Source organism: Pristis pectinata, chromosome 6, assembly GCF_009764475.1.
Source record: "Pristis pectinata isolate sPriPec2 chromosome 6, sPriPec2.1.pri, whole genome shotgun sequence".
In the NCBI taxonomy this organism is placed as follows: domain Eukaryota; kingdom Metazoa; phylum Chordata; class Chondrichthyes; order Rhinopristiformes; family Pristidae; genus Pristis; species Pristis pectinata.
In genome coordinates, this window is record NC_067410.1 from 16,986,781 (window position 1) to 17,014,518 (window position 27,738).

Here is a 27,738-nt window from a genome sequence, read left to right on the forward strand (position 1 = left end):
GCCTAATTCACCCCATATTCATTTATGTGCATTGGCACCAGGTTAAGCAATGGTTCAATTATATAATTCTGGTCCTTACTTTTAAGCCTGTCTTGAGCACTATTCCTTCCTATTTCCATGTTCCCTCCACTCATACAATTCTCCAAGAGATCTGCACCCTTCTAGTTTTTAAATCCTCAAGCATTCTCAATTCTAATACCTCCTGCATTGGCAGCCCTGTCTTCAGCTGTCAAAGCCCTAAATTATGGAATTCCATTCATAAAATCTCTGCCTTTTATCTCTTTTCTCTTTATTTCATGTGCCCCAGTTTCTTCTTGTGTACTTCAGCGTCAAACTTAGTTTGCTTTGATGTGGCTTGGGTTATTTTATTCCATTAATCAATGATAAACAACTGACCAGAATAAACCCTGGCTGACAGCCTCTGGTTCCCTGGCTTTTACAACCTCCAGTAACTCAGACTAGTATCTCCTGTCTCTGAGATGGAGATGTTCAAGATCACATCCTTCTCCATACCCTTTTCCATCAAGCTACTGGGCATCAAGAGGCTATCAGGCAGTTATGGAGATAGAGGAGATAGCAGATGCTGGAATCTGGAGCAACACACAAAGTGCCGGAGGAACTTGGCAGGTTAGGCAGCATCTACGGAGGGGAATGGACAGTCGGCACTTCGGGTCAAGACCCTTCATCAGGACCAACAGTCCATATGAAGGGTCTCGACCCAAAATGTCAACTGTCACATCCCCTCCAGAGATGTTGCCTGACCTGCTGAGTTCCTCCAGCGCTTTGTATCAGTCAGTTATCTTGCTTCTGCTCTAGATAACACACAACTTGTAGATAGTTTGTTAGACTTTGACTTTTGTACATTTTGAGTATTATCTCCTTTTCTGGAGAAGGAAGTAGAACAACGTGAAGCATGCAGTCTCTCTAGATTATGAGGGAGGATCAAAGCACATTTGTTGTTTAAGTGCTGCATGCCATAAAATGTGTAATCTTAAAAAGTTGTATGAAATTGGACTGAGGCAAAATTCTGTTTATAAAATGAGGGGGCAGCTCAGTGGTGCAGTTAGTAGAGCCACTGAGTCACTGCGCCAGAGGGCTGGGTTCAATCGTGACCTCAGGTGCTGCCTGTGTGGGGTTTGCACGTTCTCTGTGTCACCGTGTGGGTTTTCTCCGGGTGCTCTGGTATCCTTCCCGCATCCCAACGATGTACAGGTTGTAGCGGTTAGTGTAACGCTTTACAGCACCCGTGACCAGGGTTCAATTCTGGCCACTGTCTGTAAGGAGTTTGTACGTTCTCCCCATGTCTGTGTGGGTTTCCTCTGGGTGCTCTGGTTTCCTCCCACATTCCAAAGACGTACGGGTTTGGAAGTTGTGGGTGTGCTATGTTGGCGCCAGAAGCATGGCGACACTTGGGGGCTGCCCCTAGAACACTATGCAAAAGATGCATTTCACTGTGTGTTTAGATGTTTATGTGACTAATAAATCTTATCTTAATTGACCCATTGTGTAGGTGAGTGGTAGAATCGGGATTGTTGATCAGAATGTGGGGAGACTGGGATTAATGTGGCATTCGTGTAAATGGGTGGTTGATGGTCAGTGCAGACTCGGTGGACTGAAGAGCCCTTTTCCATGCTGTATGACTCTACTCTTTTATTGTGCATCACTCCCTGAATCCACAAGGTGGACAGTGAAAGACATAGGTTTACTAAATCACCGTGGAGCCTGTCACTTTTCAGGTGCATGAGGGAAAGGCAAGAGTGCATATTGACTTAAATCTGCTCTCCATTTTCCTACCTCTCTTTGGATTTGTATGGTTGGCATCCCCCATCCCTACTCTCCCTCGGATTCCTTTAATTTGGGAAGGAAAACCTGATGTTTAATCAGAAGAATATTTTGCATCAGAAAATAGTACTGAAATGTGATTGATGGATACAATAGTTCTGGCATGGATATTTCATGTAATGATTGTGAATCTGTATCGGCTGCATCCGAATCATTAGTTTAGGTATGGTTTCAAATTGTGAAGATGTTGAGAATGAAGTGTCATAAAGCAGAATCGGTCAGCTTGCTGCATTTCCATGTTTGCATTCATTGGCCATCAATCAGCTGTGTATGTGGAATGAAAAACAAGATGATATATATTGCTCTGAGTATTAACTGCTCTCTAAATTGTAGTAAACTACCAGTGCTTGGTTTTAAATTTTATACAAAATTATAAATTAATTGCCATAAATTCTGATTGCTCCATCTATTTTAAAAGCTACTTTTTCACAGATTCTGTATCGTATTATTTTGCTTCATTTGCTATTACAATATAATAGAGTACAAACTCAGTGTATATTGTAAATCCGGATTTTAAAAAGATTCTTCTAAAATTTTCAGATATCTTCTAATTAAAGGTGCTTATTCTTTTTTTAAAAAAAATCTTTGGAAATCTCTGATTTCATCTCTTTGGCCTTGGCAGCATTTTCTTAAAAACTTACAAGGCTTTTGGTAAAGTTTCCACATGGAAAACCAGTAATAAAACAGAAAGCGGTGGGAGTTCAGATAAACCTTAGAATGTGATGGGAAAAGTAGCCAAAATAAGTAATTGGGAAACAAGTTGGCTAACACACAAAATGCTGGAGGAACTCGGCAGGTCAGGCAGCATCTATGGAGCAAAATGAACAGTCTGCCCTCTTTCTTTCCAGTCCTGATGAAGGGTCTCAGACTGAAACATCGACTATTTATTTCCCTCCATAGGTGCTACCTGACCCACTGAGTTCCTCCAGCATTTTGTGTGTGTTGCTCCAGATTTCAGGCATCTGCAGTCTCTCTTGTGAAACAACTTGGCCTGATCTGATAAGTTTTATGTCCGCTGTGGGGAATTATTTACCAGTGTGTTTCTAAGTAGAGAACTTCCCCATCCTAATGTGCAGAAAGCACCCAGGAATTCGATGCAAAGTGGTAGAATTTGTTGACAATTCTATAATAGCAGAGTTGTTCATATTAAAGGTTCAGTCCAGAAATTACAGGGTGATTTTATCCAAATGTGTACGTGAGGAGAACAATGACAGATGAAATTTAATGCAGGTATTTTAAAAAAAAAACACCTAGGGAATTCCATAAACAGTGTTCAAAAAGCTGAGGAAGTGTTTGAGTCTTGGCAGATTTGAGGTATGTTCAACAACAAAAAAAACAATTAAAGCCTTTAGTGTGTCAAAATACATTATTTCTGCTCTTATTCTAATAATCAACCAACAAAACCAATTTTTCATCCAATAATCCAAAGGTCTGGACCGACAATCTGGAGGCTCAATTTCAAATTCCATCATGTCATCTATGGAATCTGAAATCAGTTAATAATTTGGAATGCCTTGCAATCATTCAGTAAAGATTTGGATGGCAAAATAGAACATTTAATATTGCTCTGGATTGAATGGCCAGAATGGTCATCTTCATTTTGTGGAATTGAGCACCAAAAACTGTATCTTAACTACAGCTTAGCTCATGATTTGTGCACCTTTTGCTTTTTGTACTCCGTTCTGAAGGGTACAATCCTGCATGCTTTCTTAACAACTTGTCCTCCCACTTTTTTCTTAAAATGATGATGTACCCAAACCAGTAATTCTCTCTTTGCTCTTCTTTTAATCTGTTCACATGGAAATCTTGCTGCCCATGTGCTTAATGAATGATGCATGTTTTTAGGAGGTCTAAACAGAGTAAACAACTTTTGTTAAACCTAGAAATAGTAGAAAAGAAACTCTTTTATTTTTCAACCTGCCAAATCCCTGCTAGTTCTCTGCTGATCAATCTGTACAAGAATTATTTAGAACTAGATAATCCGTTTGTTATAGCTGTGGTAGAACAAAATATTGTTCAGTGCATGAAAAAGCACTGTTTTAGTTTTTGGCTTCCAATTGGTATGCCTTCACTGTTTTTTTTAAAAACATACTTCAAATAAAAAAAAACTGCTTATGTTGGAAAGCTGAAATAAAAAAAGTACTGGGAACACTCAACAATTCAGACTGCATCTGTGAAATGGAAATTTAACATTTTAGGTTGGAGACCCTTCATTGGAACTGAGAGAGAAGACAAGTTAGGTTTAAGTTGCAGAGGATGGGGAAGGGACGAACAGCAAAAAAGGAATATCTCTGGGGAATAAGTGAATATCTCTGTGGGAATAAGCTGTTGAGGCCATTTGGTTGACAGATTTTTTTGAGGGAAATAAGAGAGAATAAACAAAACACTATGCAAAAGCACTGAAATTCAGTTCTGGGGATGTATGAAATGCCCAGCAGATCAGACATGCTTAGTGGAGAGAGAAAAATTGTAGTAATATTACAATGATTAACCTACAGTAGATCAGTCCAGACAGGGAAAAAACTATTTACTTGAAATTGTTGAATTCAATTTTGAGTCTGGAGGGCTGCAGTGTGCCCAAAGGGAAGATGGGTGTTGTTCCTTAAACTAGCTTTGAACCTTGTTCATACAGTGCAGCAAGCCATGGATAGATGGGTCAGAGTGGGATGGTGAATTATAGTGACAGGCAACTGGAACCTCGGTTACTCCAGACTAAATAAAGGTGTTCCTCAAATTATTCTCTCAATCGGTGTTAGTTTTCTCCAGTACGGAGGAGACCACATTATGAATAGTGAATGCAAAATTATTAGTTGGAAGAGATGCAAGTGAATTGCTACCTCACTTGAAAGGATTGCTTGTGTCCTTGGAATGTGGAAAGGGAAGCCTCGCTGGCTTGATTTCTGTAGCAACTGAGCAACTCAAAGAGATGAGCTGACCCACTTTGCATTTGAAAAGTTAAGGGACTGTTTATGGAGCTTTTCAAACCTCCCGTTAAGGTACAGTGACAGAAACATTGAGTCCCATTGTCATCTTCTGTAGCAGCCCTGTTAATATTCCTCCTTGCATGATCTTGCAGCATAAAGGCATATTTGAAATTGAAACATTGAATAAGCAATGTGATTTGAACCAACTTGGAAAGACCATTAATGTTGTGCAACAAATTCTTTGCTGATGTTCTGCAAAAAGTAGTGAGATGGTCTTTTCATTTATGTCAGTTTGTGTATCCTGACATTAACTGCAGTGATTGCAAGTTTGCAAACCAATGCTGTGATGAAAATGGGTTACGCAATGTTTTTCATTATACATTAAAAATTTTGAGGAAACAAAATCTGTAAGATGGATTTCATCTTGGCTGCTGTGCACTGTGACAGAATCTCATTTTGACAAGCAGAAACTGCTCACTGCATATGTGATTTGATTTCAAAGCACGGAAAATTTGGAGATAATTTGTAGGAAGTTAAAGGCTGTAAAATGTACGCAGTTAATGTAGTTTAGAAACCACATGACCTTTTATCAGGCCTGATATCACTATGGGCAGACTGGATACCACTGATGTAAAAACAAATTGAGGCTGATTTATTTTGTCCTGTTGTGAGTTCCAAATGGTTTATGGCAAATCTCTTCAGAATAGTAAAATGTTAGAAACATTTATAGTTTGTTCATTGTACTATTGAAATAATCGTTTAACATATTTGCTGTGATTTGAGTGGGCGCTATCACTGATCTCTGCCAAATTTTGTAGTCTGTTGCTCCTTGCTTCATTGAGGAGGTCACCCAAGTATCTATTTTTCCCTTTAGCCCACTGGAGAATGCATGGGAATTTGCTTGAACTGCTCCAAAAAAGTGCAGGCATTCAGTGACTCGTCAGGTGGTGGTATTCCTGATGCAAGGTTTTGACCCAAAATGTTGACAATTCCTTTCCTCCCACAAATGCTGCTCAATCTGCTGAGTTCCTCCAGCAGATTATTTGTTGCTCATAGACCTCCCTGGAAATTTCCTGCCAGGAACAACTGGTTTCAGTCCTGCAGGGTCTCTGTAGCTCCTTGCACAAAAAATGATCCCACACAAATGGCAGTGTTTTTCACCAGCCTATTGAGTCCTTCAGGCCCCCAAGAAGCACCCTCCCTTTATTCTTTGTTGCAGCAACCCAGTACATTCTAGTTAAAAGCAAGGACAGTGAGGGTGTGGAGAACTAAGGAAATAAGCTAAAAGCTCATGCATACAAAGACGCCAAGAGTAGTGGGAAACTGGAAGGTTAGAAAAAGTTTAAAAAGCAACAAAGAATCACTAAGCAAGCAATAAGGAAAGAGAAGGTAGATTATAAAAGTAAACAAGCACAAAATATACAAACTTTTACTATGTTTTTATAATTATATGAAGTGGAAAAGGGTGGCTAAAGTGAACGTAGGTCCCTTGGAAGATGAGAAGGGGGATTTAATATTGGGTAATGTGGAAATGGCCGAGGTCTTGAATGACTATTTTGTGTTGGTCTTCATGTTGGAGGCCATGTCCAACATGCTAAAGAGAGATGTAATGGGAGGTGAGGACCTTGATACAATCGCTGTCACTAAAGATGTAGTGATGAGCATACTAGTGGGCCTGAAGGTAGACAAGTCCCCTGATCCTGGTGGGATGCATCCCAGGGTACTGAAAGAAATGGTGGAAGTTTATAGTAGAGGCATTTATGATAATTTTACCAAAATTCTCTGGATTCTGGGCAGGTCCCAGCAGATTGGAAGACAGCGAATGTCACACCACTGTTTAAAAAAGAATGTAGGCAAAAGGCAGGTAATAACAGGTCAGTTAGCTTAATGTCTGTAGTTGGGGAAAATGCTTGAAGCTATCATTAAGGAAGAAATAGCATGACATCTGGATAAGTGGTTCCATCAGGCAGACACCATGGATTCGGGAAGGGCAGGTCCTGGTTGACAAACTTACTAGAGTTCTTTGAGGATATAATGAGCTCAGTGGATAGAGGGGAAACAGGTGGATTTCCAGAAGGCATTGGATAAAGTGCTGCATAAAAGACTTGTCCATAAGATAAGGATGCATGGAATTGGGGGAAGGTATTAGCATGGATAGAGGATTGGTTAACCAATAGAAGGCAGACATTTGGGATAAATGGGTGTTTCTCTGGTTGGCAATCAGTGGTGAGTGGGGTGTCTCAGGCATCAGCACTGGGCCTGCAAATGTTCACGATATACATTAACAATTTGGAAGAGGGGACAAAGTCTAGCATATCTAAGTTCGCTGATGACACCAAATTGAGTGGAAAAGCAAACTGCACAGAGGATGTGGACAGTCTGAAGAGAGACATAGATAGGTGAAGTGAGTGGGCAAGGGTCTGACAGATGGAGTACAATGTTGGTAAATGCGAGGTTGTCCACTTTTTGGAAGGAAAAATAGATCAGATTATTATTTTAAATGGTGAAAGATTGCAGCACGCTGTTGTGCAGAGGGACTTGGGAGAGCTTGTGCATGAATTGCAAAAGGTTGGTTTGCAGGTGCAACAGGTTATCAAGAAGGCAGATGGAATGTTGGCCTTCATTGCAAGAGGGATTGAATTTAAGAGCAGGGAGGTTATGCTGCAACTGTATAGGTGAGGCTGCACCTGGAGTACTGTGTGCAGTTCTGGCCTCCTTGGTTGAGGAAAGATGTACTGTCTTTAGAGGTAGTGCAGATGAAGTTCACCAGGTTGATTCCGGAGATGAGGGGGTTAGCCTATGAGGAGAGATTGAGTCACCAGGGACTATACTTGCTGGAATTCAGAAGAATGAGAGGGGATCTTATAGAAACTTATAAAATTATGAAAGGGATAGATAAGATAGAGCCAGGAAGGTTGTTTCCACCGGTAGGTGAGACTAGAACTAGGGGACATAGCCTCAAGATTTGGGGCAAAGATGAGGAGAAACTGCTTTTCCCAGAGCAGTGAATCTGTGGAATTCTCTGCCAACGGAAACAGTCAAGGCTACCTCATTAAATATATTTAAGACGCAGTTAGATAGATTTTTGCATAGCAGGGGAATTAAACGTTATGGGGGAAAAGGCAGATAGGTGGATCTGAGTCCACAGCCAGATTAGCCATGATCCTTTTGAATGGTGGAGTCGGTTTGTTGGGCCTGATGGCCTACTCCTGCTCCTATTTAAGTTCTTATGTAACCCCAGCACCTGGAAGAGTGTTGCTTGTATTGTGCATTCGTCCTTCTCACAGCTGGTTCCTGAGGTTGCATCTGGGAGATTCTGCAATGTGTCAATACAATAAAGCATGCTAAAGCTGACACGATATGATAGTGTACAAGAAAATGGGAAAAGAATGTTCTGAGACTTTTTAAAAAGGCACTATCATTCTGTTTTAACACATTTAAAAGCATGAAAGCAATTTCTTGGCTCAGTCCATTTTGTTTTCTAATGCATTTTTAAGATGCTGGTTATTTTTTTTCTGTGCTGAGGATATTGAGTGTAAGTGCTCTTCGAGGTTGTTGCATTAATAACCATTTTATGTTTGAGCTGGTCACAACATAAGTGTGAACAGCCCTGGGGAAGCTTCGGTCAATGATTCTTTACAGGGATGTGCCGAGTCTTTTGAACGTTGCTGAAATTGGGGATTGCCATGTAAGGAATGTATCTGGATAGATTATTACATAACAGGAGCTGAAGAAAAGTTTGCAGAAGGAGCTGATGCCTTCGGAGTTGAATAAAAGTGTACAAAGTGCTGTCTGGATTGACAGTGTCATCAGAACCTTTTGATTTCAAGCCATTTTCTAAGTCAACAAGGAGGTCACATAAGCACTATATTGACAACCAGCACAACCATGAAAGCATTGCAGAGTGTTTAAGCTAAAATTTTATAGGAAGTGCTCATGTAATGAGGTTAATTATTTCCATTGAATCCTACATTCAATACGGTTTTAATGAAAGGAAATCAATAAGTGACCCCAAGGGCAGTTATATTCCATCTGTGGGTGACATTTGTTCTTGATTAGGTAGTTGGGCTATATTAGTTCTTGGCGGGGGGGGGGGGGGGGGGGGTGGGTTGAAATTCTTTCTAAAAGGAAAGCAAGAATAAGCTTCATTTTTTTTCTTGAATACAACTTTAAATAACTTGTTTTTAACTTGGTGCATTTTCGTGAGTTGCTGGCTAACATGACTGACGTGAATTTAATAGCTTTACTATTTTTTTATCACATTTCTTGTTTTGACATTCTTTTACTTGCATTTTAGCCACGTATCTGCCATAGTCACATTTTATTTCGTCAATTGAGCAAATAAAAGAAAATTGAAGTACGTTGTCCTGTTTTTCAAATATCTTTGTGGGATATGTTGAAATGAGCACTCGCCTAGATTATTATCATACTATTCTACAGCAGAATGAAAAATGTGTCTTTTCAGAGCAACCAACATCTGCTGTAATAGGATTTAAACCATAAGTGTTTACGTTATGAACCCTTTCTTCCTTTTGTGGACATTGTGATTTATTTGAATAAAATGTCCAGTCTCACTGGGATGGTTAGAGTTAAAACATGTAAAAGCTGTACATTTTGGATGTATTTTTTTTTAATAATTACTCAGCTATTTTAAAAAAGACATTTGTAAACAGTGCTAGAAATATACTGCTCTTCCACTTTTTTTTGAACCTTCAAACATTTCCTTTTCTCTTTCAAGAAATGAAATTTAAAAGCTCAAAAGGCCCGAGAAGAAATAGCAATTTCAAATTATTTGATATGCTCAAGATCTAACCAGATGCATTTTGGGTTTCAAACAGAGTCCAATCTAATCTGATATGCCCCATTATTCAGTTATATTGGACATTAATAGAAAGCTAAAATGTAGCTGGTCAGATATTGAGTGGTATGCATTAGCATCCCATCGCAATTCAGTCCAAGTAAAGCAACTAGATTTGTCCAAAACAGTAAGCAAATCGAGCTGAAGTTACAAAGACCGTGCTCAATGGAATGTTTATACAAATTGCACAGTAGTCTTAAATTGTGAAACATTTGTCAAAGAAGAAGGATTAATACAAGAATAGCAGGCTTATCATTCAATAAATCTTGTATAAATAAAGTGAAGATTTATTGTGCCAGCATCTGGTTTTATCATTGAATATAAAACAGATTTTCAGCAGCTTTGAAAAAATCTTCAATCCAAACCTCCTCGATGAAATGCAGTGCAGAAAATTAACAATTTAAAAAAAAATACTCAGTGATGTCATGAAAAGAATGCCCAGCAACTCAACTTTGTATGAAATTGATATTTTATTTTCCAACTTGCTTTCCCAGGACATTGATCATTAATGAAGTAGGACACGTACTTCAGGTAGGCATAATAAATGTTCTATTTTTGTTGAGGATTTTTGAAAGTAAGGACAAGGGCAGTAAGAAGTAGGTTTACAAAGAGAACTGTGAAAGAGAAGGCTGACGACTGAAGTCATTGGTAGAGCATGTAGATGGGAGTTGAATCAGAATGGTGGAAGATGCAAGCTGGAATATTCTGGATATGTGCTGCACAGAAATGTGGTGTGGATGGTAATTCTGAGGTTGAAGAGCAGGAGGTTAAGAGACTGTTGGAGATGGGAATGATGAGACCATTGGGACATTGTGTACTGTAAAGCCTAGGCTGTCATGTCCTGAGAGAGTGAGAGGTGGTACAGACTGAGGCCAAGAAATAGAGCATTACATAAGTAGATCTTAAGATGACAAAGCTTGGGGTTGAAGGTTTGACCATGGAATGTGATAGGGATATGAATTAAAAATATTATATGGGTGTTTCACAAACAATAACACAAAGTGAGAAATCTCTGGGGTGAGCTGAACAGGACCTTGCTGATCCTGATCTGAGAAGGGTTTGGGTAGGCAGTGATTGATGACCAGAGAAGTACAAAATATGTAAATTTTAGTTAAAGCGAAATTGTGGCATGTGTACTCCAAATTTTCAAGTTATTTCTTCTAGCAGGTTCTATGTTGCACCAAGAGGGCTGTTCATAAAATTAACCATTCCTTTCTTTGTTTATTTCTTATAAAAGATGTAACGATGGAGTTAGAAGATTCTTCACCAAATTTGAATGGAAGTGCTCACTCTCCCGCTCTTCCACACCATGCCACTACACTCCCTTGCAATCATGCATCATTCTCTTAATAAATGGTATTGGTTTATTATTGTCACTTGTACTAAGATGCAGTGAAAAACTTGTCTGGCATACTGTTTGTACAGATCAATTCATTACACAGTGCAGATACATTGAGTTAGTACAGAATGTAAAGGTGAAAACCAGTAAATGTGATGAAGAACCTACCTTCTATCGAAAATGTTTTTACTTGGTTACTAATTTTCACTTACGGCACTATTCACTTTTAGACCACGGTGACCATTCTAGGAGAATCACCATAAGACATCTCAAATAAAAGCCTAAGTAGTTGGGTGTTTCCCTGGAGTGAACAAGCTTAGATAAGAACAGTAATTATTCATAAATATACATTAAATTGTGGGATCAGAGCTAAAGTGAATTAAAATGCCAGTGTACTAAGCTGTGTAATAGTAAGATACAAGTCAGAGTCCACTCCTTTTAAAATATGTTGGTATAGAAGTTGGATTGCACTTGAATTGGCACATGATCCTGGTGCAGTGCTATGTGCATGCATCTGATGAGGATGCAGGACCCTGGCAAAGTTGTTCACTGACTTTGTGCTTATTATCAATGAACTGCGATTGCCATTTGTGAACCGCTAACACCTCAAACTTCAGGAGGAAGGGTGGGGTGTGGGAACATGATTGTATCTCTGAATCCTGGCCAAATGTCAGATGGCAGGCAGGGAAAAGGGAAGAGAAGCAATTGAGAGGGGCGAGTGATGGCCCATGTTTTAATGTGGAGGTAGAAAGAGAATTTCTTCTCTATGGTTCCATAAAAGGCAATTGAAAGAGTTAAAACGGAGACACGACGTTCTACAGATGCCGGAATCGGGAGCGTAGGTGCTGCCTGCCTTGCTGAGTTCCTCCGGCATTTTGTGTGTGTTAAAGGAGTTGAAATGTATCTTTTCAGTTGCAGTACCGAAAGACAACATATGATCACAACATAACTCTGCCCGGCCTTACAATCACGGAGCCTTTAACCTTGTCTTGTGAACTTCTTCCTTCCACCCACCATTGGCAGCTGTACGTTTAACCATCAGTGTCACAAAAGTCTGAACTCTTTTTTACCTTGACGTGTCCTGCTTTTTATCTCCCTGACTTCCAAAGGTGCATCTTTATGACCCCTTCTAATATTGCCTCCAGCTAGTCTTCCCTTTGCCTTGTAATATTTTGCTGTGTTGAAGATGCAATATAATTGCAAGCTTTTCTGGCTTCAGTTTTTGCCACACTGCTAGGTGATGCCCATGATGAACTGTACTTTCATGTTACTTCTGAGCAATATCCTAATGTCCTAGTTCGGGATTACTTGATCACAAATAAATTAATTAATAGTTGGATGGTACTCACTAATAGCACCACCTAGCTACGTCTCAGTTGTGGGATACTGAAGATCGACCTGTGCAAACTTATTTGGGAATCTGCATTTTGTTTGCTGAGGTTGAAGTGCCTGTAGTGATATAATAATGTCATGTGGACAGATGTAATATCAAGATGCAAATAATCAGGACCTATCCAATCAGGACTAAACTCCTCTGGTAAATTTGGCACCTATAGGCATCCATGAAACGTGTTTCAGCACAATAGTACCCTTTGGGAAATTGGACTGGGCTGTTGTGGGCACATTTCACTGTGACAGCTGCTGATTTTTTTGGGCTATCAATGTGTATGAGGTTCACATCAGCCTTTAAGAGACAGAAATTTGGATAGTAACTTGCCACCAACGATTTTTGCTTTTAATTCCCACTTTTTTTAAAAAGAAAAACACATCCTGCAGCAAGATTGAATCAGTATGTGAATTACAGAGTCCCTGCTGGGACACTGATGCTTTTGAACAGACTCTGCTGCAACTATTTGTGCTGTGCATTTGTCCACAGGCATCACTGACAAAGATCAGAGGATCCCTGTGCTGTGTACTTCAATGCAAGATTTTGCCATCACTGGCTCCTTGGTGTTTCTGTACCTTCTAGTGATTTAGGGGCATTGGACCAGACCATTGTGCAGCCATGAACACTGCAGAGTGCCCTGTGTCTCTTTCCTTTTGTCTCCAAGGCAGCTTTAATGCTTCTGTATTGTGGCTGCTAAGGAGGAAGCTTCCTTAGGATTTGACCCTCTTCCCAGTTGTTAGCCTGGGAATGGCATGGCAGCAGCAAACTCTGCAAACAGCTGCCACTGGGAGAAATGTGGACAGTTTTTGAGGGGAAAACCACATGAGAATTTTTCCTTTGAGTATTTTCACCAACTTCCTGATTACTTTGTGGCTCAATTGCTAGGGACTATAAGCAGCATTCCATTAGCACATCAAAATGACTGAACTCTAATATTGAAAGTGGGACATGGTTGGAATCTAGAGATGATTCACAAAATGGCACCAGTTGCAATACTGCACAAGGTTTTCATGCATTTCTGCCATACTTCTTCATGCAGTTATTTCTATTCTGGAAGATTGTTAGGGGAATGTTAAGCTAAATGGAGCAAGTTTTATTTTTCTGTAAAATATAGTTGTGTATGGGCTGGTGGTAGTTTGGAGTAATACTTGTCCTGACGGTTGCAGTGAGTGCAACATCTGAAATTCAATGGAATGTAACTGCCTGTGCCTCAGGCCACCTTTTGTAGTGCCACCGCCCTCTTCTTATCAGTAATTGGGAAATCTAATCTGACAGAGCCAATGGGAGCGGGGGAAATGTGCTTATTTATTGAAGTAGAGCAAGTGCATTTTTTTTTGCAGCAATGCAGGCTAATAAATATTGCCCACAGTGGGCTTGATGGAATCTTGATCTCCCATTAAGTGCTTGTGCAAATTGTTGCTCTGTTATTAATTCAGGTGAGAGTAGCAGCTGCGAAGCAGCTGTAGTTGTTGTAGAATACAACCAAACAGCTGAGCTAGTAAACAAATATTTTATAGCAGGACCTTTTCTACTTAAACTGACCAAAGTTGATCCTATCATTAACTTTAGTCATTCTGTCATGATTTAATTTCAAACATTTTTCCTTCCAATTTTTATTTGATTAGATATTTCCAAAAGCCTAAAATGTCACTGATGAATGTGCTCTTTGTATGTGATTATGAAACCTATATTGTGGAAATGTCTATGATTTTTGGTAGACTAAAGTACTGTGCATTTGAGGAGATGAGGGTCTGTGAATGTTTGGAAATGTTTTTGATGGAAGATACTGAGCTGCCTTTAAACAGTTACCTGATTTTTTTTTTCTTTCCTCTTCTGGAGGTCACCATGGAAATTTTAATTGTAACAAAGGTATACATAGTGTGTAATTTATTTTATGCCTGATTATCATAATGGTGAAAATAGCTTTCAGACTAATGATGGAATAAAGTGTGAAATCATACACATGAACAAAAGAAAGCTGAGGAGATGTTTGCCCAAACATAAAGAAGGGGAAGGAATTAAAGTAGTAAAGTGTGCGGGAGAGGACAATGCAGCACTTGACAGTGGTAATTGTAGATTCTCTCTGTAAAATGTTCTTTCTAAATATGTTTTGTAATAGAAAATGAATACATAGACTGTGCTGTTGATGTATGTACTTGTGATATTGTTAAGATTCTTTTCTGAGTTTAGCAGAGAATAAGTATCCATGAACTTCCAGACTTTTACTTGCATATTATGTTACAGAAGGAGGCCATTTGGCTCGTTGAGTTCATGGTAGCTCCCATTAGTCCCATTCCTCCTCTCCAATTTTCTAAATAGCACTCCACCTTATTCCCTTTCACATGCTCATCAACTCCCCCTTTTGCTGCTTTTACCACTTAGCTACACCTGAGGGGTAATTTCCAGCAGACCATTACCCTGCCAGCACATCTTTCGGATATGGAAGGAAACCAGAGCATCCAGCAGAAATTCGTATGGTCACAGAGAACATGCAAACTCCATGTGCAGACAGCACACACTAATTACTGCGCTACCATGTTATACATCTATGAATGCACACCAGCAGATTCTAGAGGGAATAGCACTTTTGAACAGATGAATAGTTTTGATGAATTTATAATTATACATTTTGTATTGAGAAATTTCACTATGGTTTGTGTTATGCAGGATGCTTATTATGCTTATAACTTTTGCCCAAATTAAGTGATACTCTGAAAGCATTTTAGTAACATTTTCATTGTGAATGAGTGCTGAAGGTCATATTACAAGACTCCTTTACAGAAAGGATGGCTGTTTCCTAGTGAACTACACCGTACCTGAGATGCACCCCTCTAATGCCAGAATATGGTTCAATGTCTGGACCATGTTAAGGTTGTTGCAGTTGCATGGGTTATTATTATTCCGGGTAATCACTCTGAAGAATTAAGAGCAAGGGTATTCTTTTATGATCCTTTTGGCATGCTGTATCATTCAACAAGATCCTGACTGAACTTTTCACCTTATTCCCATATCCTTTGATGCCGAAGTTCTGTCAGTTTCAGTCTTAAATATAAAAATGATTACAAGCACAGGCCTCTGGCATAAAGAATTTGAAAGATACATGCCCTCAAATTGAAGAAATGTCTCCTCCTCTGAGTCTTAATTCTAAGTGAGTGATCCCCAATGCTGGACTCCTCAGCCAAGGAAAACAATCAGCATTACCCTGTCAAATTCTCTGAGAATTATATATGTTACAGTGAAATTGCCTCTCATTCTGTTAAACATGGATAAGCCCATCCTACTCCATCCTTGCTCATAGCACAACCCTCACCCCAGGAATTAATTTGTTGCACAGTCTGCAAGGCCGAATCCAGAACGATATATACTCACACTAAGACCCCATGTACTTTCAATAAGAATTCTCTACTCTTAAATGTCAGTCTTATTGCAGTAAAGCATTACATGCCACGTGTCCCTAATTTCTTGCTGAATTCGCATTAGCTCTTTGTGATTTATGTACAAGGACAAACAAGTCCTTGAATACCACATAGATGGCTTTTTTTTCCCAAAACAAGTCTTCCTTTTCAATTTTCCAGCTGGGGTGGGTTCTTTCACACTCTGTAATCCATCTGCCAAAGTCTTGTCTACACTTAATTTGTCTGTATCCACTTGTACCTCCAGGGATTACTTTCTCACAGAGCTTTGCATTGTCATTTGAGTCATTGCTATAGATTGTAAATAACTGTGGCACTGTCATATCACCCCGATAATTAGTCACTAATTCTTTTTGTTTCCTGTCCATTAAGTAATGCAGTTTTCATGCTATACATTACCCATGATCCCATGAACTCTAAACTTGTATAGCAACCAGATGTGTTATCCAATGTTGTTCTCCCTTGTCTATCTTGCTGGTAATGCTCCAATTTTTTTTCAACGGATTTGAATATTTTTCCCTTCATAAAACCATATTTCTATGCTTACTCATCTGGTTTTCCAACTACCCCATTATCAAAAGGCTGATAAGATGCTGGTATTTTCCTTTTGCATGTAAAGCTAACTGGCCTTCAGTTCTCTGCTTTCTCTCTGTTTTGAACAGCAAGGACACTTTTGCCAGTTTCAATCTAAAGTGATTCTTCTTGATACGAAGGAATCCTGAAAAATTAAACTGACCATCCCTACTTAACTTTTTTTTGTGTGAAAATTTCTGTTCAGCTCTTTTTGATTTTGCACTCCACCTTTACTAGGGTGGATGTATAAGGCTGCCTTCTCCTTCAGCATGAAGTTAAAAATAATCCTTTTTTTTTCCTCTGGAGTACATTACTTATTCCTATGACCCGATGGCATATCCCACTGTACATTTTCTGAATCTTCCAAAGCAAGATAAAAGTTAGCTCTTTAAAAAAAATTAGGCAATAATATTAAGTTAACAATGGTATTAAGTCATCTCATTAACTGAAACCAAACAAGACAATTATCACAATTCCCTTGATGCTGTCCCATTTCTGGATCATTCCTAAGTACTAAATCTAATAATTTGTTCCCTTTAGATGGTTTCTGATATGTCATGAAGAAACAATCATTAAGAACAGAGACAAATTATGCATTTTGGCTTTCCTCAGCACTTTGCTACTCTTCAAACCACGCAATAGATAAAATCCTTCATGATGACAGCACAGCTAATTTGCTCTCAGAAATCCTAATCCTGCTCAAACTAGTATTCTGGACCAGATCCAGCTCCATCCTACTAACCAGTGTCCTTTGTCAATAATGTATTTAGGAACACAAGTTCAGAAGTAACTCATTCAATCCCCAAACCCATTCTACTATCCCATTTCACAACCAAAGCTCTTTCATGAACTAATTTGTCATTCTAGATCAGAAGTTATTTTTTTGGTGGGAAACCTTGCCCTGGGTGTTGCTTGTGCCATGGGGTCCACATTTTCAAAAATGTCTGCTAGAAATGCTAATCCTCATTTATACTTTGTGCTCTGTGCTCATAAACAGTTTGTGAACTCCTTCAGACAAGAGTTCGTTCATCTGCCTCTTTGAATCCAACTACTGGGTATTTACTTCTTTCACGCCACCGTTCAAGGTAGATGCTTCAAATATCTCACTACTGCATTCAAGATTGTGTGGTTTTTTTTCCCCCAATTCCTCCCTGTCTTAACTCTCCTTACTTTGGAAATATTAAAGCTGCTCATATTTCTGTTGGTGTCTATGCTTCCTGTAATCCATACCATCTTTTAAATTTGAAGGAATCATCTCACTGGAAGCCAGCAATAGCTCATGCTTTAAATGTGATTACACTGCAGTGTCACTTCTCTATTGCAACAAAAATATGTTGCATAATCCTTTATTATTTATCTTTGTATTCTTAAGCACTCACAAGCCTTAAAAGTCCATCAGGTTTGGATAACTGAAGCACTTACCTTTGCGGCATTAGGAATATTTTCATGTAGATTTCCCTAATCTTAAAACAAGAGGGCAAATACATGATTCTACATTCAAAAAATTAAAAACGATTTGATTTTGTATCATTGGTGGAAAGTGGTTTGTTGCTCAGACAAAAAAAATTCAAATTCCATCAAGTGCAGATGGTCCACTGTAAAAAGTGAAATAGAAAGTGCAGTTAAAATGCACACGTTTTAATTGTCTGCCTTTACTTTAATCTGAATTTGAGTGATTGTTGAGTTATCATTACAAATGAATGAAGTATTTCAATGTTGCTTGGGATTCCCAGGTGAAATGTCGCTCACTGCAATACTGCAATGTGAAACTCTCCCTTAAAGTGCTGAGAGCAAAACACATCCAGTGACAGAGCAACTTGATCTTTATGAATCTTCAGAGAAAGGAAAAACTCCTAAGTAACTCCACAAAATTCATTACAGAACTGTGATTTGAAGTATTTTCTTATGTGGAGATCAAATGCTGACATAGACTATTAGAATGAATGACAGATTTTCTTGTAACTACAGATATCACCACTGTGGTAATAAAATAATATAAAATGTTAGCTTATTATTGGGCTTTTGTGTGTTACATACTTTTAAAACCTTCTTTATGGTTCCCTCATGTACCATTTACTGTGTATAACCCTGAAGTATTTTCAGAATTTTGTGATCGACAGTGAGTTATGCCACTAGAATTTCAGCTGTACAGTTGTAGTCATCAAGACTCTTGACAGCTCCCTTTTGACACCACTGTACACATTGCAACGTTCTGATTAGTTCTGTGTTTTTAGCACAAACTTTGTTTTATCCAATTTCTTTTCTGAAATTATTTCTACTAATTTGTGATAATTACTACATTTTTGCTGTAATGTACAGTTTCTCCTTTGAGTTGGTTTTGATTTTAAGACTGTAAGACATAGCAGAATTAGGCTATTTAGCCCATCGAGTCTGCCCTGCCACTCAATCATAGCTGATTCATTTTTCACTCTCAACCCTATTCTCCTGCCTTCTCCCCATAACCTTTGACATCCTTACTAATCAAGAACCTATCAACCTCTGCTTTAAATATACCCAATGACTTGGCCTCCACAGCCATCTGTAGCAATGAATTCCACAGATTCACCACCCTCTGGCGAATGAAATTCTCCTCATCTGTTCTAAAGGGACATCCTTCTATTCTGAGGGTGTGCCCTCTGGTCCTAGACTCTCCTGCCATTGGAAACATCCCCTCCACGTCCGCTCTATCTGGGCCTTTCAATATTCGGTAGGTTTCAATGTGATCCCCCTCACCCTTCTAAACTCCAGCGCATACAGGCCCAGAGCCATCAAACGCTCCTTGTACATTAACCCTTTCATTCCTGGGATCATTCTTGTAAACCTCTTCTGGGCCCTCTTCAATGCCAGCACATCCTTCCTTTGATATGGGGCCCAAAACTGCTCTCAATACTCCGGTTGGTCTGACCAATACCTCATTAAGCCTCAGTATTACATCCTTGCTTTTATATTCTAGTCCTCTCAATGAATGCTAACATTGCATCTGCCTTCCTTACTACTGACTTGAGCTGCAAATTAACCTTTATGGAATCCTACACCAGGACTCCCAAGTCCCTTTGCACCTCCGATTTCTGAATTTGCTATCCATTTAGAAAATGGTCTGTCTTTATTCCTTCCATTAAAATACATGACCATACACTTCCCTACACTGTATTCCATCTGCCAGTTCTTGTCCAGGTCCTTCTGCAGACTCCCTGCTTCCTCAACGCTACTTGCCCCTCCACTTATCTTTGTATCATCTGCAAACCTGGCCACAAAGGCCTCAATTCCGTCATCCAGATCATTATCATATAACGCGAAAAGTAGTGGGTCCAACACCGTGCCCTGCAGAACACAAGTCACTGGCAGCCAACCAGAAAAGGCCCCCTTTACTCCCACACTTTGCCTTCTGCCAGTCAGCCAATCTTCTATCCATGCTAGTACCTTTCCTGTAATACCATGGGCTCCTATCTTGTCTAGCAGCCTCATGTGCATCACCTTTATCAAAGGCTGCCTGAAACATCAACTCGCTCTCTGTTGTCTATCCTGCTTGATACTTCCTCAAAGAATTCCAACAGATTTGTCAGGTAAGATCTCCTCTGAAGAACACCATGCTGACTTTGGCCTATTTTATCATGTGCTTCCAGGTACCTCAAAACCACATCCTTAATAATGGACTCTTAAAATCTTACCAATCACTGAAGTCAGACTAACTGGTCTAATAATTTCCTGTCTTTTGCTCCCCCCCCTCCCCCTCTCAGAATGGAGTGACATTTGTGATCTTCCAGTCCTCTGGAACCACTCCTGACTTCAGTGATTCTTGAAAGATCACTAGTAATGTCTCCAGTCTTTTCAGCTACCTCTTTAAGAACCCTGAGATCCATCCGGTCCAGGTGACTTATCCATCTTCAGACCTTTTCAGTTTCCCAAGTACCTTTTCCTCAGTAATAGCGACTACACTCCTGTCGCCTGACTCTTGAATTTCTGGCATGTTGCTGTTGTCTTCCACAGTGAAGATTGACACAAAATACTTATTTGGTTTGTCCACCGTTTCATTATACACCATTACTACCTCTCCAGCATCATTTTCCACTGGTCTGATGTCCACTCTTGCCTCTTGTTTACTCTTTAGATATATGAAAATACTTTTGATATCTGCTTTTATTATTATCGGCTAGCTTACTGTCATATTTCATCTTTTCTCCCCTTGTTGCCTTCTTTTGGTTTTTAAATGCTTTCCCAATCCTCTAGATTCCTGCTAATTTTTGCAATATTATATGCTCTTTTTGCTTTTCTGCTGTTTTTGACTTCCCTTGTCAGCTGTGGTTGCCTCATCCTCCCCTTAGAATGCTGTTGCTGCTTTGGGATGAAATGATCCTATATCTTCCAAATTACTCCCAGAAACTCCTTCCATTGCTGCTCCACCGTGATATCCCTTTCCAATCAATTTTGGCCAGCTCCTCACTCATGTCTCTGTAGTTACCTTTTACTCAACTGTAATACTGATGCATCTGATTTTTAGCTTCTCCCTCTCAAACTGCAGGGTGACGTCTGTCGGATTCTGATCACTGCCTCCTAAGGGTTCCTTTTCCTTAAGCTCCCTAATCAAATCTGGTTCATTGCACAATATCAAATCCAGAATTGCCTTTTCCCTAGTGGGTTTGACCACAAGCTGCTCTAAACAAAAAACCATCTCATAGGCATTCTACAAATTCCTTCTCTTGGGATCCAGTGCCAACCTGATTTTCCCAGTCTAGCTGCATATTGAAGTCTCCCTTTAACACAGTAATATTGCCTTTCTTACATGCCTTTTCTTTGCCTTGTTGTAATTTGTACCCCACATCCTGGCTACTATTCGAAGACCTGTATATAACTCCCATTAGGGTCTTTTTTACCCTTGCAGTTTCTCAACTCTACCCACATAGATTCTACATCTTCAGATCCTAGGTCTCTTCTTGCAAAGGATTTCATTTCACTTTTTTTTTTACCAACAGCCATCCCACCCCATCCCTTCTGCCGGCTTGCCTGTCTTTTCGATAGGATGTGTATCCTTAGATGTTTGGGTCCCAGCTGTGATCTTCTTTCAGCCACGACTCTGTGATGCCCACAATGTTGTATCTGCCAACTTCTAACTGCACTATAAGCTCATCTACCTTGTTTCATATACTGTGTGCATTCAAATATACTGCCTTCAGTCCTGTATTCACCACCCCTCCTTCTAAAATTTGTCTCCATGTTGCCTGAAGTTTAATTCTTATCCCTTTCTAAACTTTGTCTTTTTTTAATTCTAGAGACTTCGGTAACCTCTCCTTCCCTTTTACTTTATTCATACTTTTCCAATCTGTTGAACCTACCCCTCTACTATTTAGTTTAAAGCCCTATCCACAGCCCTAGTTATGTGATTTGCCAGGATCCTGATCCCAACGTGGTTCAGGTAGAGTCTGTCCCATTAGAACTGCTCCCTTTTGGAATACAGGCTACCTCTGCTATCACACAAACCAAATGTTGACACTCCTGTTCTCTTATAAATTCTAATCTCATTGGCTCCATATTTCAGAAAATAACCTCTGCTCCCACTTGCTCCTCTTCCAGAGTCGTTTTATTTTTGTTTCTTTTCTGGTTCCATTACCATTTTGACTGGCACTACCGTCTATTTTGTCACTTCATCTCTCCTGCCTTCCACTCCATTGCATTTTGTTCGTTTTTCCCCAGTTCTCTACATCATAAAGCTTTATTTTCCAGTTCTGATAAAAGGCCAGCAATCTGAAAACTCAACTTCCTTTATGTCGCCACACGTTGTTTTAACCTGTTGAATGTTTCCAGTTATAATGGTTAGGTACTGCTGTACCAACAATTTGAAGGCCTGTAGTTGGAAGAAGTCAGAGTCGTACAGCGTGGATACAAGTCCTTTGCCCCACTAAGTCCATGTTGACCATCAGGCACCCATTTATGCTTGTCCTGTTTTGTTCTCCCCACATTCCCTTCAACTCCTCCCAAATTCTACCAATGGAGGTGATTTACAGTGGCCAATTAACCAACAAACCCGTGGATTTTTGGGATCTGGATTGAAACTGGAGCAGCCACGTGGTCCCGGGGCAAATGTACAAGCTCCCCACAGTCAGTACCAGAGGTCTACATTGAATCCCCAGGTCACTGAAGTTCTGAGGCAGTAGCAATAACTACTCGGCCACCCAAAGTTCAATAATATGTCACTCCTGGGGTTTCATCGTAACTGAACTTGCGAACATAGAGGTTACTTAATTTGTCTTGCCATTCAATGAGATCACAGGTGATCTGTGACCCTTCTCCAAATACCTGTCTGTTAACAAATATCTCAGATTTAAAACTGACAACTGACTAAGCATCAATTGGTATTAATTGAAGAGAAGGCCTGAAACATATTTTAAACACACTTACATTTTTAGTCACATACATGAAGACACAAATGCTAGAATTTAATAACAGACTAGATTATCTTTGTAATCTTAGCAAACAAAAAGAAGTAGATAATGGTTTATTCTTCCAAGGGTTTGACGGCACAATCTACTTGTTTTTGCAGGCCTTTGAGTCTTGGAGATTCTTGCACTTTTCCCATGAATCCCAAAATATGCTGGGGGAATAGCAGTCCATCACAACCCTTAGCAACTTGACATTAAACTTAACAATTTAACAATTTCAGATAACCAGCCTTTATAGTTTCTATCAGAACCAGTTAGTTTTGAAGAAAGGTCATTGCCCTGTAATGTTAATGCTGTTATTCTTGCTGCCTGATTTGCTTTATTTCAGATTTCCAGCAACTGCTGCCTTATATATTTCCCAGTTTGAGCATTGATTGTTTGTCTCCCTTCTCTTCCTAGTTGCAGCTCCTCAGGACAGATCTGTTCCAATTAACAAGCATTGGCCACCCTCTCTCTGCTGGCATTAACAGCACTTAGGTCATTCAGTCTCTTACCCTTCACGGGCAACCCCATTCTTCCTTCCATTCTCCCTCCTGCTCTGCAGTTCAAAACATATTTGATTTCTAACTTTTCCAAGTTCTGAACATGATGAAATATCAGCTCTCCTTTCATCTCCACAGATGCTGCCTGACTTGCTGAGTATTTCCAGCATTTTCTGTTTTTATTTTTAATGTTCTATTTCTCTTCCAGCTTGGGCAAGGTGCTGAAATTCTGCTTGACAGCAAGTGAGGGTTTACCAAGATAGGTGGAGGAGTAGGGAGTATTGAGGAGACAGGAAGGTTGCAGAGAGACCTAGATAGTTTAGGAGAATGGGCAAGCAAATAGCAAATGAGATTCAATGTTGAGAAATGTGTCGTTGTTCACTTTGGAAACAGAAATAAACGGGCAGATTATTATCTAGAAGGGGAGAAAATTCAAAGTACGGAAGTACTAAGGGACTTGGGGGTACTCGTGCAGGATACCCTAAAGGTTAACCACCAGGTCGGATCGGCAGTAAGGAAAGCGAATGCTATGTTCGCATTCATTTCGAGAGGTATAGTGTATAAAAGCAAGGAAGTGTTGATGAGGCTCTACGGGGCACTAGTGAGGCCTCATTTGGAATACTGTGTGCAGTTTTAGGCCCCATATCTTAGGAAGAATGCGCTGATGTTGGAGAGGGTTCAGCGGAGATTTACGAGGATGATTCCTGGAATGAAAGGGCTTACGTATGATGAGCGTTTGTCAGCTCTTGGACTGTACTCACTGGAGTACAGAAGAATGAGAGGGGACCTCACAGAAATATTTAGAATGTTGAAAGGACTCGACAGAGTTGATGTGGTTAAGCTGTTTCCCTTGGTGGCTGAGTCCAAGACTAGAGGACACAATCTTAGAATTAGAGGGTACTGGTTTAAAGCAGAGATGAGAAGAAATTTCTTTAGCCTGAGGGTAGTGAATTTATGGAATTCTTTGCCACGTACAGCAGTGGAGGCCAGATCATTGGAGGCATTTGAGGAGGAGATATATCTAATTAGTCAAGGTATCAAGGGATATGGGGATAAGGCCGGGAACTGGGGCTAGAAAGGAATAGTGATTTTTTTTTTTCCTTGAGCTCATGGAGCAGACTTTTTTCCCCCATTTCTCATTTCTTTTTTTCTTCTTTTTCTTTTTCCCTTTCTTTTCTTTGGAGCAGATTCAATGGGCCGAATGGCCTATGTCTGCTCCCTTGTCTTGTGATCTTGTGATGACTTATCCTCGCTGAGTTCACTTGATTGTTTGGGGATGAGGAACAAGGTAGAAATATCACTTAAGTAACAGGGCAATTGAAAAATTCAGAGCTCGATGGGCTGGAATAGTTTTATTGCCATCAGCACTGGCAATGCTGCGGTGATAAAATGGTTGTTGGCAAGTTTAATTAAATGTCAAATTGTGTGTTCCAAAAGAGCAGCTGCAGGTTACATTGTTGGAGAGTTAAGAGTTTGGGATTCATTGGAAGGGAACTGAAATGACCTGGGAACTGGATCTCCTGTTTCCTCGTGCCCATTTCCACAGTTACGTTGGTTAATTTTTAGTAATGTGCTACATTTTAGTTGTGTTCCCATGAAATACGTATATGGGAAAGTTTTAGTTCATTTAAGGCACTTGCAGATGTTTTGTGGCAGGCCAAGGTCAATGCTCCTGGTTGCCTACGCAGCAAAAGGGACGTAAAAAGGAGACTCGCTATTTGACTTTCTTTATGAGGACAATAGTTGCTTCATTTTCAACTGTTGTGTATAAAACAGCTGAAGTTAGGATTCATCACTCTCTGGTTGGTGTGCCAAAAAATCATTTTACTTTACCAGCCAATTCCTTGACATTGTATGTTAATAACAAAAAATGGTAAAAACTTAAAATTCAGGATTTTTAGGCATGGGACATCATTCAGGTGTTATCAGATGGGGATAGTAGACAATTAAAACAAATAAGAAGCCAGTCTTCAATCTAAGACGAGGATAGCTGTGTGAATATGTACCATGACTTGCAGAGAACCGTCTCTCAATGCAGTGGTAATGTTTTGAGTCTGGATTCCCAGCTAAGGTGCTTGAACATGCAGAGGTTCTTGTCATTTGAAATGAGCTCCCATTGTAAGTATGTAATTCTAAGTATGTAATTCTGAGGGCCTATATGTCTACACATAGAATGTTGAACTGGTCTGTATTTGTGACAATTGAAACTACATTTAATCACTTACTGTGATCTTTGAGGTTTTATACTCTTAAAACACAATGGATTTTTGAGTTCAGAGAGATTGTCCTGAGTTTCTTCGGAGCCTCTTTGAGAGAGGAATTCTCCAGAGTGCCTGCTTGCTGTGCTGAGTAAAGACCTGAATAAAGATGCAGCTTATTCATAGTCACAACACTTATCAAGAAGCCTCTTATTGATAATCAAATTTGCATATTAATTAGACCAGGATATATTGTGGAAATAACATTGAGGCTTTTAGCACTTACTAATATTTATGCACAAATCGGACAATAACTTCAGACACGGTCAGGTTATTAACAGAAACTGCTCTCTGAGATGCATCATTCCTCCATAACAGGGATGTTGGTTGAGAAATAAATATTGGTCATGTCACCAGAAATAAATTGTCTTATTTACTGATGAACAATTCCCTTGACACTAAAAATTAACTTTGACAGGTGAGGAATCTCATTCCTTCACATTTTAATTTGTTGGAGATTAAAGCAAGGATTTTCTTAAAACACTTTTCTCTCCTCATTTTACCCTATCTCTTAATCCAATCTTCCTTTTTCCCTCTTTTTGTTTTAAATTCTGTAAATGTGTCGGCTGTCTCCCTAGCTCAGAATCACCCCTGATCGTGAACGATTCTTCATACTGATTTGTTTAGTGGCACACTGTTTTCCCTGTCACAAATGCCAGATACCCTTAAGAAGGTGCCAGATTTTTTCAATCGCTGTGTAAGAGCTCTCAAAAACTAAACAGGCGAGGGCAAGTCTTCATTTGTTTGTTAGATACTGCTCAAGTGATTCAATATTAAATGTTCAAGATTAAAATTAAAATTGCACAAAGTATATGGTGGCACTTAATGTATCAGATGGTCTTCCAATGGAGAAGTTAGTCTTAATGTACTTGGTTTTACCTTGCAGCTTCTAAAAGTATGGATTCAGATCAAAGCTAAACAAGAAAACAGTAGTAATTTTAACCAAAATGAGCTTTGCACATTTGAGAGTGTTATGCACAGTGCAATAACTTAACACTTAGAGCTACTTCGTCGGCAGCTTCTGTCACGGGAACCATAAGGTAGGCTGTTGTGTAAAATGTATTTTTTTTAAAGATATTGTTTGAGCCTACAGCATACAGAAGTTATCTTCTAAATGACCAATGCTGCTGTTGGCATGGAAGAGCTCTGTGCTTGATATTAGATAGAGAAAAACCTCTACCTTGTAGCACTGGCATCCCTATTAGGGTAAATGAATTCACTGATTTTTTTAAAAAAAATCATGAACTGATTAAAATCTCATGACCTATAAATTTACGGCTTATTTACAGAAAGTTAGAGAAGGTGAACTTGACCCGTCTTTAGAGCACATGGACCTATAAATTCAAATGCGCATCAATCATATTGCAGGTGCTAATAATGTCATCAAACCCCAATATGGTAGGAAACAAGTACACGCTTCTCCTGGTTAGAAGTGTGCTACTTGCCAAACTGGCAGATTGCTGGTGGTAGGGGTACATGCCAGCAGCTAAATGTGGAAAGTAATTAATTTGAATTAAGATCCTACACTATTTTCTCAAACTTGTTCTTAACTTTTGAATGGCCTATCCTATCCACGTTTACCCAAATGCAGAGGCAGGAGGAGCAGATGTGCTGCTTCCAACCTCACGTCAAAGGAAGACTTTGACATTTTGTTTTTCATCCATTCTCCATCCAACTCCGGGAAGAGAGAGTTCAACTTCTTATCCCATATCAGCCATGGCTTGATCTTGAATAATGATTTGCTGGCAGTTTACTGACTCCATTGAAACAGTGATCAAGACCTATATCCATCTCACATAATTAAACTGCTGCCCTCTTCCACCAAAATGAACCTCAATTTCTAGGCCATATGCTGTAGGTTAGTAAATTTAAAGCTAAGCTACTCAGGAAAAAAAATCCTGATGAGCTAGTGCACACAAAAGATAAAAATCATTGGATAGCCCCACATTAGGTGAAGAGTATTTTTTTTTATTGAGATGGATTTACAAGTAGCGCAAAGAAGGAGATGGCATCAGCTTGACTAATGCTGACTAGTGGGCAATGGTAATCTTTTTCCTCTTTGGACCTTGGTCATGTTGGGTATGAGAAGTTTTGATGATAAAATGATTTGTTGGAGAAAATGTGTTTGGGGGAAAAGAAATGTAAAGGATTGGAAACAGTGGCATTTGGGTTGTTTTCTCACTTTTCTTACATTGGCCTTTCTAATATGAGCAATTCTGCCTTAGCAA

General features: G+C 39.5%; 1 protein-coding gene across 1 annotated transcript in view; it reads left to right on the forward strand.

Moving 5' to 3' along the window:
* Positions 1 to 27,738, forward strand: part of atp2b2 (ATPase plasma membrane Ca2+ transporting 2) — a 604,494-nt gene that overhangs the window by 69,911 nt on the left and 506,845 nt on the right. The window lies entirely within an intron of this gene.